Source organism: Hipposideros armiger, unplaced genomic scaffold (genome assembly GCF_001890085.2).
Source record: "Hipposideros armiger isolate ML-2016 unplaced genomic scaffold, ASM189008v1 scaffold_112, whole genome shotgun sequence".
Lineage (NCBI taxonomy): Eukaryota > Metazoa > Chordata > Mammalia > Chiroptera > Hipposideridae > Hipposideros > Hipposideros armiger.
In genome coordinates, this window is record NW_017731462.1 from 2,577,363 (window position 1) to 2,595,735 (window position 18,373).

The 18,373-nt window shown below is 37.6% G+C and overlaps 1 protein-coding gene across 10 annotated transcripts in view; it reads right to left on the reverse strand.

Annotated features, from left to right (window-relative positions):
• The window catches only part of PDLIM5 (PDZ and LIM domain 5), a 190,685-nt gene that overhangs the window by 115,242 nt on the left and 57,070 nt on the right, over window positions 1-18,373 (reverse strand). The gene's annotated exons all lie outside the window — the stretch shown is intronic.

Below are 18,373 nucleotides of genomic sequence, written 5' to 3' on the forward strand. Positions count from 1 at the left end.
AGTGTCACTGGCCCTCATATGTGGGATCCGAACCGGGGCCCTCTGGCATCCCAAGCGAGTTCTTAACCATCGCGCCACTCGGCCGGCCCTGCAATTTCTAATACCTTAAATCCATTAAATATTTAGATTTGAAAAAGGAATGGCATGTTGCCAAAAGAAAAGTTGGGGTGAACTATATTAAGTAAAAATTGTAATGTTTATTAAAACATTAAAATTTAAAAATTTGACATGCCTGATGTTTTCATACCTCTTACCATAGATTAAAATTAGTTTTATATTTTGAAAAGTTACTTCAAATTTATAGATGGGAAGTTATAAAAATCAAGAATACCTACATGCTTCAAAACATCTCCTACTGATAAAATAATTCATTTATATTTAATACCAGAAAAATAATTAAACACATTAATTACTTCCCTAAAGACTAAGAGTATCAGGAAACGGAACATGCCTGGGACCTCTTCAGCACAAATTCCAAAGATTTCCAAACAACTTTTGTTTGATAGCAATAAAAAAATATTAAAAAAAAAGGAAATGCAAGGAGGAAAACTACTACTTATATATAGTATTGCAAAACAAGTTTTCTAAAACATACATTTTTTGAAATTTCTCAACTGTCAGTAATTTAATGGGATAAATGAAGACAACATTGGTGGAAAATATCAGGCCTTTCATTAGAAAATCGATGAAAATATATCCGACCACCAAGACCTTATCAAACAGACTTACACAACTGAAAAACAAACAGGAATAAGTAAGAGCAACTAGACTAGGGCAGTTTGTTTTGTCAGCATCCAGTTTTCTCAACACACATCAACTAAAAAGGACGATAAAATTAAAGATGGTCCTTGTTTCCTGTGTAGAAAACATTATTCGGAATTGGAACACAGTGCTCTTCAAAAGAAGCAGTGACCTCCAACTTGAACAAGGGTGTCTCCTTAGGAAAAAGCTTATCACTGACAAAATACTAAAAGTACAATAACCTGATGATGTGATCTAAGCAACATGTCAGGCACTGGGTCAGAGGAAAGATCATTTAAATATATACATATATACACACAAAGAAGAAAACCAAAGTGTGTTAAGGGAGATACCACACACAAGCAAAGCAAATATTTAGCCTTTTGAAAAGATACCATATATGTACATGGATAATGAAAGACGCTGACGCATTAAATTTTGTTTTTAATTTAAAGGAATAAGCACCATCATTTGAGATGGAGAATTGTTTAAAAAGCATAATTTTTATAACTAGTTAAAGATGCCTAAATAAGCCTGAAGAAATTCACAGACATTGGAATTATATTTTTAAAAATACTTACATGCTTAGTTTAGGCAAACTACTTATTAAATGCTCAGGTTTAACTTTTTCAAATAATCTAACTACTCTATCAAATAGGGATTCCAATTTATGGGTAAATAAGCTGAAGTTCTAAGAATTAAAGTAACTTGCTCACAGCCCTAGAGCTAGTAAGTGATGAAGTCGGGATTAGAACTCTAGCATTTCTGACTGGTCTCACTAAACCAGAAAAACAAGTTTATGCTGCTGTCAAAGTGGTGAGCCGCCTTTCCTCCTGCTGGAGTTACCCACAGCAAGGTAACTCCAGTCTCTGCATGGAGAGAATTCATCAATGACTCATGCAGACACTTTCTCATGCGGACACTTTCCAAGACAGACACTGCAGTAAGTAGAAAAGACTTACCAGGTGTGAATTCATTTCTAATAAAGGACTAAAAATCATACAAGTAATTCTTTAAAACGTATCATCTACAAATAGAGCAGACTAAATTAGCATGACATCACGGTGTGGTGGTAGACAGGCACGGCTCCTATTCCTAACAGATTCACCACTTAATTACTCAATGTCTCCCTGGAAAATGGAGATAATAAGAGTATGTGGGTTGAATGGTGGTCCCCAAAAACATACGTCCATGTCCTAATACCCAGACCCTATGACTGCTACCTACTTGGAAAAGGGGTCTTTACAGATGTAATTAAGTTAAAGACCTTGAGATGAGATCATCCTGGATTTTCCTGGTAGAACCTAAATCTGATGACAAACCTTATACAAGATAAAGTGGAGAAGCCACAGACACATGAAGAGGAGGAGATAAAGTACTATGAAGGCTCATCTTGGAGTGATGCGGCCACAAGGAATGTCGACAGCACTTGAAGCTGGAAGAGGCAAGAAGGAGGCCCCCCTAGAATTCCCAGAGGAAGTATAGCCCTTCTGCCACCTGGATTCCAGACTCTGGCCTCCAAAATTGTGAGAGAATCAATTTCTGTTGTTTTAAGCCCCCTAGTCGGTGGTAATTTGTTACCTCAGCCACAAGAAAGTAATACAGTACCAAAACAGAGTGTTGAAAGGGTTTGATGAGATAGTGTATTCAAAGCACCTTTATCTGTAAATATACAAATATTAGCGATTATTATTAATGAACGAATACATATGAGGGGCAGCCATTCTACATGTGAAGGTCTGTTTTTGCATTTTCCCAGATGGAAAATGTCACCTATTTTTTTCCTTCACTTTGCAATAAATTGTCAAAATGTATTTGGTGCCCCACTAATATATTTTAACAATTAGCAACTATAACCATTAAGCTTTGTTTCTGGAAAAGACAAATAGTTTTCTCTTTAACTGATAGTCTCATTTATTTCACTAACTTAGGCTAAAGCAAAATTTCCCAGTAGCCTCAGAAAAAGTCCCCTAACCTATTAAAAAGATGAAATAAAAGGGATTTGAGATCGTTGAAAATAGCTGAAATTATAAAAATAGGGTGAATTATTTAACAAAGAAAAGGAAAAAGACTCATTGCCCAACAAGTGAAATATTGCTTTAGTCAGTGTACAGCTGTGAAAGCACAATGATTTCTTCTCCTAACCCAGAGTCACATGAGCCCCAAACCTGCTCTCAGCTAAAAGGTAAGATGTATCACTGAAACCTTCTCCTCTGCAAGGCTATGACCTACCAAATACTGGCTGGCAAATGAGAAGTACATGTAAGCCCTTTATAAACGCAAGCCCCCTTTAGGGACCCAAATGCAGGTCTTCTGTTATTTTACTGGAGCAAAGAGAGGACTCTCATTTTGAATTCCATCTCCTCCACTCCATTCCCATATGAAAGCAGCAGATAAAAAAGCAACAGGAAGTAAGAGAGAACAGCAGGCCTCTCCCCTTCCAAGGGCACCACCCCCACCTGAAGACCAAAGGTGACAAGTGGAGCTTGGAGACTGTGACCCTGTTATGGCACAGTGTACCCCACTCATTTGGTAAATGCGGCCCAATGAATATCACATTAGGACCAAACAGGCACAGATTCCAACTCTCAGGGTACTAGCTGATCTGGATGGACAGAAGTTTTATCCTCCATCAACCTCTCTCAGGTGGGCAGAGAAGGTGTGCACAGATGTTCTGTTCTCACAATGGGCAGAGGCAATAGGAAGGAGAATGAATGACCTCACTCCCAGCTGGTAATGGACTAAAGGAGGAGCTGGGTATGTAATCAAGATCTAAAAACGCAGACATGAAAACACAGCTCCCCAGAGACAGATAGGGCATGTGGGGCTGTCCCACAAAACTGTTCCTGCCAATCAGTGGCTACAATTTAATATACAGTTTTGTGTATCATCACAAACTTGTGCTCACAGCCTTACTCATTTCTGTACTCTTATGTGCTTTCATGTCCCAATTCTTGGTGAAAGTATTTTTAGGAAATTTGAACCCTCAGATGCAGTATTCAATTGAACAAATATTTCTGCACACACCATAGGGCAAAGTCTACACGAAAGGTGAGGACATCCTACTGTAAACAAGACAGGCAGAGCCTTTGCCCCCAGGAACCTACAGTCCTGCAGCGGATGGGAAGGAAGTGTTACATTACTGAGATTTTTTTCTCTCTACAGGCCAAAATGTTGGGAAATTTGGAAGGGTGGGGTGGGGTGTGTGTGTTACGAGATGGCTCTATGAGGACCCCAGCTCCGATCTTTAGGGAACCAGGGAGCTACAGTGGGTGAGCTGCAGACCTCACCAGCCCAGATGAATCTGTACTGAATAGCTTTAGGAATACAAATGGAAGATGAAGTTGTGGTCGCGTGAGCGTGGCCCTCCCAGAAGTCTGGACCACTCTGGCCTCTCTCACACTGACATGACTTACAGGTTCTGTGCTTCTCTTACCCATCAACTACGTCAAACTCCCCGTTAAAGCAGGGACTGTGTCTTTTTTTCTGTAACTGCACAGAAATTAATGAGGACTCATAGCAACTAAAAACCTGACAAACATTTCTTTAAAAACATGTGTAAGTAAGTGTTACTAATGGGCGAGGAGAAGAGAGAAAAACTAAAGAAAAGGAACGGGACACTTTAAACGGGAAATAGCAATAGAAAGTGAACAATAAGGCCTGATCGGCACAGCTGCTCACCAGAAGGTTCCTTAGCCAGCTTTGGGACTCTCAGGCGACTCTCCGTCCTCCACCCCATCCCTCTCGTAGCCCAGGCCTCCACAGTCCCCGTGTGTACCTGTGAAATAGTCTCCTAACAGGCATCCTTTCTGACACCGCCGTGCATATATGACACAGAGCCAGAATGCCTGGGCTTGTGATCCCAGCAGATGACCTTAGGTATCATTTTCCTCCATTTCCTTATTTTTACTAGGAAACTAATAACAACATCCTCACTTCACAGAGTTCTTGAAAGGATTAAATGAGTTATACGTAAAGCATTTAAAAGAATGTCTGGCACATACTATCTGCTCAATAAACATTAGCTATTATTATTAAATCTATTATTATTGTATTACAAAACAACTCTTCGATAATCTCCCATTAACTAAGAACCAAAACTCAAAATTTGGCTATGGCAGCTGACATCTTTTATAATCATCTGAGCCCTCTTAGCCCTCTAACCAACTCCTTCTCTCCCTGTTCTCTCAAAAGCTACATTTCAGCCGCAGTGAACTACTGACAAGTGCTCAGAACAGCGGGGTTTTCCTCTGTCTGTCTGCTCTTCCTAGAATGACTCTTCCCTCCCACTTCTGACCACTTGTCAAGCCCCTATTCAGTATTCAGGCTTCCCCTCGTTCGTGCACTATCTCATGGGACGTCTTCTTGGCCTCCTTCAGACTTCTCCCTCTATGCTCCAGCTACCTGTGCACACCCACATTCTGACCATCATCAACTGTATTAAAAACATGTCTATCTATTCCCACTAGAGGCTTCTTGAACTAAGGGATGCTTTTATTTCTCCACCTATTTCCTGGTCCTTGCATAGCTGCTGGTTACACCACTGTAGTTAAATTAATTTTTGCAGAAGGAATTACAAAAGATATTGGGGGACCTGAGTTATGTATTATACCAGGGGTGCCAAATATGTATACAAGTGCACACTTTGGTCAGCGTTGCTCAAGCAGTAGTTCACTGTAATCAGAAGTGTCTGGACGCTGATGGTAACCACTTTGTGCACCTCTTGTCATTGCAGAAGTCAACCGTGACTTGTATCATCTTTTGTTATCAGTACATATTGAGTATTACAATTTTAATACAGTTTTCAATTCTTAAAATGTGTATACATTTTCTTGGGCCCTCTGTATATATAGATATGCATGCTAAGTCATGGCAAATTCAGTTCATCTTGTGACTCATTTCTGTATTGCTAATGTTTCTATAGTCTTTTGAGCTTACTTTATGCTTGACCTCAACCTCCAATCCAGCTCATCTCATTTGATTCCTGGAAAAACTGAGCACTTTTTGTATTAACGTATGACTTGCCTTGGAATGTAGGCACGGAATCACTCTGAACTAGGGTCTCCCTTCTTTCGGATGATCCCAGCAAACTTTCTCACTGTCCTTAGTCTAAAAAATGCTTCCTTTTCAGAACTTTAAACTTCAGGTGACTGAATAACGCTACTCTATTGCTTCCTGCCATCACCATTCATCCCACCTCTGTATGTTTGGGGGGATGGGGGTGAGGCTGTACTTCAGTATATTTAAAGGTAAACATTTTAATATTATTAATTTAAAGAATTTGAAATTATTTAATATAATTTCAATATTATTTAAAAATATTTTAACATAAACATATTTTGTTTCTATAATTCAATTACATGTGGTTTACTTAAGCTCCAGACATGTACAATTTGGGAAAGACACGTTGATACCTTACAGTCAAGTGGAAGGGTTTCAAGGCTCTAAAGAAAGAAAGGAAAAACGAGCAACTTAAAGTACAAAGGTTAGAAAACACAGGAAACATGCTGGTTTCTTTAACACTCATGATATTTGCTATCAACCAATGTACCACTAAATCCAGCATATTCCCCACTGTCCACCTAAGAGACCTAAAAGAACACTGTAATCAGACCACAGATAGATGGAGAACAGAGCACGGAACAGGCACGTAGGGTGAGCAGCTTCGCAAACTCACAGGCTAGGACCTGCCTGTTCTCCCTTTCCTCCACTGCTGCACAACTCCAATCCCAGTGTCACCACTGTCACAGAGTCGTCACTGTAGGTATTTTGTTTTTACAAAGATCAAAAAGAAATTTCAAAGTCTCAAACAGAGACAAATGGCATAGGTGGACTAAGAGCTCTACTGGTTGACAGCTGGTGTTGCTTCAAATTCTAAAATGCTATGACTCTATGAAGTCTGTTCTCTATATTTGAACTCAGCCATGCATTTAAATTCAACTGCAAAACTGTTTTACAGATGCAGTTATTATTAAAGTTGCTTTAATTTATCCAGAGAATGCATACATTGGCGCTGCTAAAGGAATGAGTGAGGTAATATTACTGTTGGAATATTCTGTGGCCTTTTAAGAAGCAAATTTTTCAAACAGCATTGACTTCTTGCTAGTATTTTCCATGGAATTAGAAGTTACTGGAATATCAAATAAACGTCTCCATAATTGCCTCTTTCTCTGACTCCTATGGAACAAATTTAATGGCAAAAAGTCTTACTGTGGTGTATTTGGATGAGTAAAATGAATTTCTAGATGACAGGCATTATGATGACTATACAATAAAAATATTTTTTAATTCCTTTATTTAAAGAGACAATGTGATGCTGTACAAAAACCATTATAGTAGGAGGGAAACAGACCCGAGCTTGAATTCTGGCTTACTTACTTACAAGTTGTGTGACTATGAAGTACTTACTTAACCTCTCTGTAAAGTGGGGTGATAACACTTGCCACAATAATTGCTATGAAGTTTAAATGACTGAAGTATATAAAGTTCCGGAGTAACTTGTTAGAGTAAGAATTTAAAATGCTGGTTTCTTTTTCTTTACATGCTTTACTTACTAAATTCCTACTGTGTACTAAGAAACAAAACAAAAACTGCTCTCCTAGAAACTGTAACACTTTTTCCATCAGACAGAAGAAAAATTACCATGTAAAGTTCTTGGAAACATAAATATTGTTGTAACTAATATAAGCTTGTTTAAAGAAATTCCTGTCAATTACTAAAATAATTTCAACTGCAAATATTATATAGCAACAGCAAAAATTCAATGCAAAAATCAAAAACGTCACAGCAAAGCTTCAATAAAGGGATGATTCACTTTAATCCCTGGCAGATAATTCTTTGCCTCACTACAGCGAACAAGCTTCTTATTAGAAAGTGAAATCTACATGAACATTATAGAATTTACGAAATCTGGAAAAGAAATACTCTTCTTTAGTTCAGGGTATCAAAGAGATTAAAATGCTACTTTGAAAGAAGCAGTTAACTAGCTTATCTTTCAAATACAAAAATACTTCTCTTCGTTTTAAGAATTATTTGTCAACCAAACATATTCTCAGGATAATAATAACATTCTGAACTAATAAATACACCATTATTCCAAAACACAGTCTATATAACATAATTCCAGTAAAACAAAAGAATCTGGAAAGTCCCTCACATTCATTATAACAGGATGAATGACAGGAAAACAGTGCAGTAAACTTCAGCCAAAACAGTCAAGATAAAGGCAGACTCAATTGTAGAAGTCATTGAATTTAGGATTATCATCTATGGATTTCTGCTGCAATACAGAAATGAACTCTTGCTGTCTTACCCACATAATTAAAATTCATACACACAAAAAATAGATAAATGAAAGGCTATTTTTCATATGCATTTAAATTTCAGAGAAAGACTATTCGTGGTTGGTAAAAGAAATTATTAGTACTCGTAACATTTAGAAATCTATTTATAAAGCTAGTTTACTGTGAAAATGCAGGCTTTAAAATATATTAAAGAAAAAGTAAGGCGTGAAGTTTGACAGTATAAGTACTCTGCCACATGTATGTTTTACAAAGCCAATCACTCCCGTTTACTTTTAAACTCATATAAAGCCTAAGCTATTTCAGTCTCTGAAACTTTAATAGCAACAACAGCCACTGGAAACAGTTGGGAATGACTTGAATTTCAATCCTTTGAAAAGCTCTCCAAGCTATGGACAAAAATGTTTACTGGGAACTCCAAGGAGACTGCTGCCATTACACACACAAGAATGACTAGTCTGTCACTGTAGCTCACTAACAACTTCTTGTGAATTATTTCTAAACCTCTCAGGCAAAAGTAGCAGAAATTACTAATTTTTTAAATTCTCTATAACTCAAGGCAATACATATTTATTGAGTATCTTCTATGTCCCAGCCACAGTGGCAGGCACTGGAGAACGTATAATAATAACTAGAATGTTATTTCTGCCCTTCGAGAGTTGGGCGTGATCATCTTGCGACTTAATCAGCATGCCCATTGTATCTTATTCAGCTATTCCTTTTTATACAAGGACCTACTGGAGGCTTCTCATTTTAAATCTCTGAAATTCAGCTTTTTTTTCCTTAAAATGATGATGAAGGTTAATTTGGTAGAATGCAATGTTGTGAACTCACGGTCCCTTTAATATGCCCCTGAACAGCAGCCATGACCAGGAGACTTCTCCTGTGACTCTCCCCTTCAGCTGTCCTGCTGTGTGTGTCTGTCTCCATTTCCCACCACACCCCCGGGGCTGTCTCTGTCTGCCCTTCCCTGTGGATGCTTCCCTGTTTACGTTCTTTCAGATGGCTTCACACGTTTGGGGCCAGTGGTTCCCAGTCTGTGAACCACACATGAAGCAGCTGGTGGCAGCTGGCACACAGTTTTCCGTTTTCACGAGTGATCCACGAATTCATCTGTGTACCAAGCGCTGTTCAAAGTCTGTGCTTACATCATGTGTATATTGGGATTTTTAAATAAATGTAGATTCCTAACACAAATGTAAAAAAACCTTCCTCTACATTTAAAACTGCAATACAATATTTATAAAATCTGCATTAATAAAAATACAATTATTAATGTGGTGGGGGAAGGTTTAACTCAGAAATATTTGTCGAAAAAAAAAAAGTCCTTATTTCAGGTTAGAAGCCCACACTGAGCTCCTTGAGGACGGCCTTCCCATTCCAGGTGATCAATTAGTTCATGCTAATCAAGTGGATCCTAAACACTTCTGTTTAGGATATAGGCACTATGACCAGGAGCTGTGCCTCTCCCACCCCACCACCGTATCCTGAGGCTTTGCTAATTATTCTGTTCTCTTCACAGTCTGTTTTGAGATACATACAAACACTACGCAGCAGGTGGTTAGAGGCGAACGTGGGAGGTTCAGGCCAGAAAGGAGTCTATGATCTTGATAATGGGGTGGCTGTGGCCATTCGCCAAGATAAATTCAGCAGGAAAAGCACAGGTGAGCCAAGGTGTAGAGCTCAGTTTTGACCATGCTGAGTATGAAGAACCTGTGAGACACCCAAGCATGAAGCAGTTTCAGTGACTCGGCAAGAGAAGCAGCCAGACTCCACCCAGGAAGGAGAAGAGCAGGGCGCAGGGAGTTAACAGGAGACAGAGCCTGGGTCCAGCAGCTAACACCTGGGCAACCTCGGCTCTGCCCGCTTCCCTCCTATCTATACCATTAGGGTGGCTTTACAATTATTATTCACGAGTTCTAATCTTTCTCATTCTCCTCTGCTTTCCATTTCAAGCCTTCACGTAGCCAAGTCACTGCAATCCTCGCCTGACCAGTCTCTGATGTCGCTCCACCTTCTTCCAAGCAGTCTCACTAAACATTCTGAAAATGTCACTTTTCTGATCAAAACTTTTCATACTTCAGTGTCTAAGACCTGACCCTGCAATCATGATTCTTACCTAACTTTCCTTTTATTCTTATCTCTACTTCCAATTGGTCAGCATGCTCATCCCAACATATGCCGGGGGACTGGCCATCTCCACACTGTCTCAGAGGGCGTTCCTCCATCTGAGACGTACTCCCATCCTTCAAAGCCCAGCCCAGGTTTCAGCGCCTCCAGGGAGCCGTTCCATTGGAATGGGATGGTGCCCTCTATGAACTCCTGGAGCACTTTCTGTCTCTTCTAATCCGAAGGAATAGGTATTAAGTCCTTGAAAGGCAGAAGTCATAAATCACTGTCTTTATCTATACCCCTTATGGCTGTTAGTCCTAAGGAAAATATGGAGGCAAAATCCAAATTTTAAATATTGGAAACATTATGAGAATTTCCAACTAAAACTTAATCCATGACAGTGCTGATGAAAGATGAAAATTATTTCTAAAAATATCATTCAAAATATAATCCAAGAGTTAATAATTTAACTTGATTTTAATATTTTACTCAGGAAATTCAAAAAAATACACATGAATCTGGATGGGAGAGTGAGAGGGGAAAAAAAATGTTTTTGTTGTTGTTGTTGTTTGTATTTCTGACTTATTTAACCCACAGTAAGAGAGAATTACATCTGCATTGTTCCCCTTAGGAGAAAAGGAGGACTCGCAGAACACACAAGACTAGGTGTGTACTGGTTTCTCTTTGCTGGCATAAATTATTAGGTAAGAGTAATTTTGAACCAAAGCAGTAGTTAGCTAGCTGTAAGCATCACGTTTGTATCCACACTTTTAAAAAGCTTTCATTACAATTGTATGATCAAAATCACTCCCTTGACTCAACATTCCTTTCTTCTAACACTCACATCATCATCTTTCTGACTTTCTCAGATAACTACCTACTGGACTGCCCTCTCATTTTCTCTCTATTTCCTTCCAGTCACACCTGTTTTGTTGCTAAGAAACTAAATAAATATGAACGCCTAGAAGTAACTTCACAATGACTACTATATTAACACTCACTTATCAATGGAGGAGAGAAGTAGGAAGAAGGGAGAGAAAACTCATCTTTATTATGTCCTAGATTCTTTACATGTACTATTTCATTTTATCTTTATAATGCCCTAGAAGGCAGTTATTACTATGCCCATTTATGAATGGCTAGCTGAAACTCGGTTGCGTAACTTGCCTAAGGTCACACAGCTAGGAAGTAAGTGGTTGAATCCAGGTTTGCACCAAGTCTGCCTAATCTCAAAGCCAGTGTTACTACCATTCTCTGTACATCTCCATTCCGAGGTCTTGTTTAAAAATTTTGTACATACAAAAAAATTATACATATAAAAATTGTATGATAAAGGTTTAAAATTAAATAGGTCTCTAAAAGTGTTATTTCCTAGGATTGTTTTCCAAAAGGATTATACATTGAAACAATTTTTCCTTCTGAGAAATAAGTAAGATTTTTATGTTAAAAATAACCACACATTTTCAAGATGTCAAGTTCAAAGGGAAGAATTTCAAAATGCAAAATACACCCTGACGAACCCATATTTACCAAATCTGCTGTTGCCAAGTTGCTACGGGCTATCAAAAAAGATGAACGAATTTGAACCTTCAAGTTCATTCTCAATAATCATTATCCAAACTGAACTAAAGAAAAAGAGATATCAGATAAGTATTTCTCTTCTACATCTGCTGACTGATTAATTTGACAACAGTCCCTTTTCCAGTGAGTGAGCCAGATTTCCTAAAAGCATATATTTTTTTAAATTCCTGAATCCTTAATTACTCATGGCACGCATAGATAGAAGAAGCCTACTGGAAAACTAAGTCTTTAAACTTTAATATGAAACTAAATTAGCCAATATAGTCAATAGGCATATACAATTGGGAGGGAAAAATAAAAGATAACACTCTGATGAAGGACAATCATAAACACAAGTCCATACCCAGATGAATGCTTGTATCTAGTGGCCCAAGAGCTATTTAGCCTCTTTTTTTCCTTTTATTTTCATTCGACTATAAAGTGTCTATGAAGCAGAGAGAAAAGAATTTAGGTATAATATTATGGAATACTGACAGGTAAGACTGAAAATGAAAAGTATCTTTTGGACAGAGATGCTGTTGCTTACACGTACAAGAGTCAAAAGAGTTATCCCTATTGTGTTACTATCCTATCTTAACAAATTTTATTAACAGACTACAGTCACTAAGTCCCTTGCTACAGCAAAGAAAGCGGGGAGGGCACAGGCTTTTAACTATTAGGCAAGTAACAATTCTCGAATCCGTAAAGTACTCATCTGCAAAATGGGCACGTTAACTCCTTCCTTGAAGGATTGCTCTAAGGATTAAATGACATATGGGGAAAAGCTTGCACCAAAGAGATGTCAACGCCTGCTTGTCCTCTTCCCCGTCCCTAAGCAGCACTTCTGATTTTGACGAGGAGGGGGTGGGATGACTGTTTTTCAAAAGGTCACTCAGTTGAAAGAGTGTCCTTTTGAAAAATAGTCATCCTTCAAAATAAGAATTAAAAAACAAAACTAAAACCAAGATTTTAAAAAAATTTTTAAAAAAGCAAGCAAACAAAAAAATGGTAAAACCTAAACTGCAGAGTAGACATTAGAAAACCATGTGAAATGCCAAGGGGAAAAAGTAACCTGAGCTGGGATAATATGCAACTCCAACTGAAGGAAAAGATAACTGAACTAAACATCTTTTAATTCACATGAATTGAAATATCACAGATAAAGAACTGAAAACTTTGATAAAAAAAAAGAATATTTTCTAAAGTCTGGCCTAGATGCTGTTACTGTTAGTGAAAGAGCAGAGTTGAACCCATAAAGCTAAAAGTAATAGGACATTAAGCAATTGATTAAAATGAAACAAAAGATGGCTAACAGCTTCAGTCGGGTACAACAGCTACTCTTTCTTTTTTCTTGTAACTCTATGTACCTATTAAATTATTCCAATCTGTCATTCATTAGTAATGGTTACTGGACCTCTGACAATTTTTTTGTTGTTCGAAGGATAAGAAAGAAGGAGGAGGCAGAAAGAGAGTATTCAATATTTTTCAAACCTCAATCCTACTAGATCTTTCATGTCCAATCATAACAAGTTATATACTAAATGAAGTCTAAGGAACAAAAATAAAACAAAACACAAATATGCCACTACCAATAATGTAAAAAGATTGGAAAAGCCACATACATATATACATACAGATTGCCAAAAAAAAAAAAGGTATACACATTTTAAGAAAGGAAAAAACAGTATTAAAATTATACTGATGGTAACCACCTTGATCACCCCTTGTAATTGCAAAAATCAAACGTGACTTGTATTCATCTTTTGTTATCGGCATATATTATTAAATTCTAATACAGTTTTTTCCTTTCTTAAAATATGTATATATTTTTTGGTACCGTGTGTGTGTGTGTGTGTGTGTGTGTGTGTGTGTGTGTGTGTATCCTCTGTGATTCTAAGAGGATTAATTTAAAAATATAAAATAAGGACAAATATATAAAGTATTTTTTAATGATTAGGTGCTGTTTGAATATCCATGTGACCTACCTTTCACCTTAAAGTTAGCAGAGTAGCACAAGTCGCTTTGCTAACCTGGCACCGTTTAAGATAAATCCAATGAAAAAAGTCCAGTTTCCTGATTCTCTCAGCCAAAATAAGCAAACTTAAGTTAGTTTGATCTAATACCAAGCTCTAGGGAACTTATCATTTTACAGCTAAAAAACCAGAACAAGAACCTGAATTAAAGGGAAGATAGAAATCACCCATGACCTCATTTTATAGTCAAGAAGTTTAGCAACTTGCCCTAATTCATACAGTAAGTTAGTAGCAAGTTTATCTGTTGTACAGAAAATTATTAAAATAAAATAGTTAAAAATTTTATTCATACAATCCAACTCTAATATAGTTAATAGTTATTAGACATCAAAACTTTAAAAAGTAATTTTCTTCTATTATTAGCTGAAATAGCATAATTTTTAAAATGACCCACTTTGACATGGATCAAAAGCATAAGCAAAATGGTCTTGATATCTAAAAATAAGCACACTGCTATATGCCTAATTTCCCCAAGTGGAAAAATAATTTCAAATAGAATTTTTCATTGTCCATTTGCAGTACTTACAATCACTTCCAGTTGCAGAAAAACCTTATTTCAAATCCTTTTCAAGGATAAAAGACAAATCAAAATAAAATTTTCAAGACCTCTGTATTCATTAGATATCCAGAGTATAGTGTGAATCAAGCCTTATTGTTTTAGGATATCTCAGAGAGAGAGATGTTTGCTTTATTACATACCCCCAAGTTAGACTAGATAGAAAAAAAAACAACAAACAACAAAACACCCAGTTACAAAATGACCTTAATCAAGCAAGTATCTTTATTTTACTTTTTCTTATCTAAATCCTATTTTAGGATATTGAGGTTGGGCCTAAAAAAGAGAATACACACACACACACACACACACACACACACACACACACACACACACACATTATAATGAACAGATACATAATAATAATGAAAAAAATTTCACAAAACAAAATTGCTGTTAACATTCACTTCGAAAAACAAAATGGGTGGTGTTGTTGTTTTTTTTCCTTTTTTTTCTTAAAAACGGGTCTTCTCTCTTACATTCTCCCCCTAAGGAATCTTGGGTGGAGGTGGGCAGAAAGTTGGCAGAAGTGGTAATCACCCAGTGTTTCTACAGGAAAAGGCAGAGCTGCCACTATCAGACTGGGGAGAGGCTCAGTCTGCTCCTTCTTCAAGCCCTTTGTTCCAATCATGAAGTCATTTCTCTTTCTCAAACCCTGCTATAGACCCAGCCAAGCAGCTGCAGCTCTCCAAGTCTTTCTCACAATTTTTTATAGGCCCAGGAAAACTGAAATTTGATTACAAACATGACAGTGAGTGACCCACAAAGCCTTACAAGTCTGTCCCACTTGGACCCATTTCCTGCTACCTCTCTGACCTCACTTCTTCCCAGTCGGCCTTCACTCCCTCTCCAGCACACTGACCTTCCTGACTGGGCCACGGCACCGGCTCTTCCCTCTGCCCGGGACACTCATAACCCAGATGTCCAACAACCTCCTCACTGAGGCTTTCCTCACCACTCTATTTGCAATTGCAATTCCCTACCCCTGCATTCCTATCCCCTTTCCATGCTTTTTTTGGTCCATAACACTTACCACCACATGATACACTGTACATTTTTTTTCTAACTTCTCATATGCCTCTGCTCACTAAAAAGTCAGCACTATGAGGGCGGGGATTTTTATCTGTTTTGTTCACTGCTATGTTCCCAGCATCTATAACAATGCCTGGCCCATAGCAAGAGCTCAAAAAATACTTGTGGAATAAATGATGCCAAGTTTAGAAAATAATGTGGGTACCCAACAAATATTTATTAGACACTAAAAACTCAAAACTGTACAACTAGTTCAAAAAAACATAGTCTCTATGTTCAAGGAATCTGGTTGAAGAAACAGAACTAATATATACTGAGTTGTTAGTTACATAGGCAGTATTAGGTATGACCATTAACTAATTAGGTTTATTTGGATATAACTCATGGAATCAGCCTTGTTATTCTTGGTATATATTTAAATGCTGAATGGAATGATAGAAACTTGTCATAGGAGTTCAGAGACAAAAAAATGAGTCAGTTGCAACAATAAGAAAAGACTGCCTTCTACTTGGGCCCACTTCTACCTCTTTGACGTGTACTGTGTCTTCTAACAAACTGCTCTTTCACCACTTAAAAAAAAAACTGTATGTAGATGATGAGCTCAATTTGGAGTTTGTGTGTATGGAGACATTTACTGGCAGCGCAGAGGTGGGCAGGCATTCTAGATGAAGAGAATTTCATGAGAGGACATGAAGGCATGTGAGGGGCAGAAAGAAACCTATCTTAAATGGAAAGATGGTATTCACCTTTGAGTAGTGATGACCATGGGAGGACAATGTGAGTGGACCTAAGTCACAGAGAACTCAATCCTCCGAACACAGACTCAAGTCTGGATGGAATCTCAAAGCACCTGCTCCTGGTGCCCAGCCTGAGACCTCTGGCACCCTTCTCCCGACTTGGTACACCCATCCCTGAGGTGCTCCCTAATGGTTCACACCAGCAACTTGCTGTGAAAGCAACAGAAGCTACCTCCTAGCCCTCCTATGCGTACACACACACACACACACACACACACACACACACACAGGACAGCTGGTGGCCAATCACTAATAAATGCAGGGAAGAGGCGTGGACAAAAGCCCAGTTCCCTTACTTCAATGCAGGACCGACGCAACGGCACAATTTTGTTCCTAAGTTCCCTCTTGGATCTAGCTGAGGCTAGACAACTCCTGAAACCACATCCTTGCTCATCTCCATGTTTTCTTCTTCCCAGTCCTGCTGCACTCACTCTCTTTAAGTAACATTCCAAAGAACTCCCTTTGCTAATCACTCGCACATGAATCCCCTTTCAGGTTCTGCTTCTAGGGAAATCAGACTAAGGCAAGTCTGTAAAGAAAAGGACTACACATTCATGAAGAAAACTATATGTTTATAAGGAAAAGAGTTACACAGAGAAAGTACTGTTGTAGGTAACTCATATTGGAAGGAAAACTCAGAACAATTTGGTTGGAGATAGTTGGGCTAAAGAGGGTAAGGTGACTGCAAGCCAATTAAGGATGCTACTGTTGAAATTCAGAAATAAGTGGAAGAAAAAATACTTGCTTTGATATGAGAAAGAAAGAGAACTTAAGAAGAGAATGGCCTTAGCATAAGGGAGAATTGAAGATAACACTGCAAAGTTTTATTTTTTCCTTAAAAGGCAAAAAGTTCTTCAGTAGCATTGTCAACATTATATCATCAATTTTCTTAAATGCAAATCTCTTTTCAGGCTGACATTACCTAACACGAGAAGTGTTCAAAAACCTGAGAGAATTACAATGAATAATCACAGGACTCTAAAGTTCTCTCTCATATTTTGGGTTCCTGAATATAAGTGTTCAGAAATATGAAGACAAGATTAAATAGTATCTCCAAATGTTTACAACTAGTTGGTTTGTTACATTTTGAATTGAAGTAGCTTAAAAGTATCTTTGTTGGGGGCAGTTACAGATTACTAACAATGGAAATGCATCCAAACTGGGTAGCCTCTGTTTTCATCTGTTCTTATTCAACCCAGAAGTGCTTTCAATAGAAAATAAGATACTGGGTCCTGGGTCATAAAATAGGGAGCATAACGTGAAAACAAGTAGGCGGGTATTAAAGAAATGATGTACAGCCCAGGAAATGAGCTGATAGGCTACATCAACTTTCAACGTTAGAATTTGAGGAAGCCCATCATTATCTGCATTTGTTTTGTTTTGTTGATATCTCACACACGTTGAGCTTCTTGACTTCTTGGTTCTCTTTGAAAAAATCATACTTAGTAAAAATGCCAATAAATAAAAATGAGTAATAAATGAAAGTACTCATTTTTATTTATAGGCAGAAAGGATATAATACTATCAAATTGAAACTTTTTAGCAAGCTTATTTTTCTCCCTGATTACTTTTATATGCATTAAAATGTATCACTAACACTTATCAAAATTTAAATACACATAATCTTTGACTTAACAGTCCCACTGAAAGGAATTTCTCCCAAGGGAAAAAAAGGGCGAACTGGTTAGCAAGTCATGATACATCAAAGTAAATGTGTAAGTCTAACTTCATAAAAGTTTTACTATTCAGTTCTAAGACCAAATCAATACTCCTCCGCACAAGTACATCTAATTTATCCTCTATATGTCCTTTAAATAGTCCCAGGAGATACTCCAGGAAAAAAAGGTTCCATAGCCAAATATGTTTGGAAGGTACCACATATGTTGTTCCCCCTCTTAAAGATTTACAATACACACAATAATTTATGAAAGACTATGAGACGTTTTGGGGGGAAATGGTGTTTTCCAAATTTTATACAATATAGAACATTTCTGTAATCATTAAAAACAAGACTTGTTTCAAACCTACCTGGTAAATGATAGCTACCTTCCCTATAAACCTAAAGGTTCAGAGCTATCACTCAATCACCCTCTCGTCATTCCTTTTCTACTCCCTTCACCTCAGCCCAAGCAAGATACTGCAGTGGTTCTAACTTTATTATTCATAATAATCACAGGGAACTTATTAAAATATAATTCTCGGTTCTTCCCAATATTCTGATTCCTATCAGTACTTTTAACA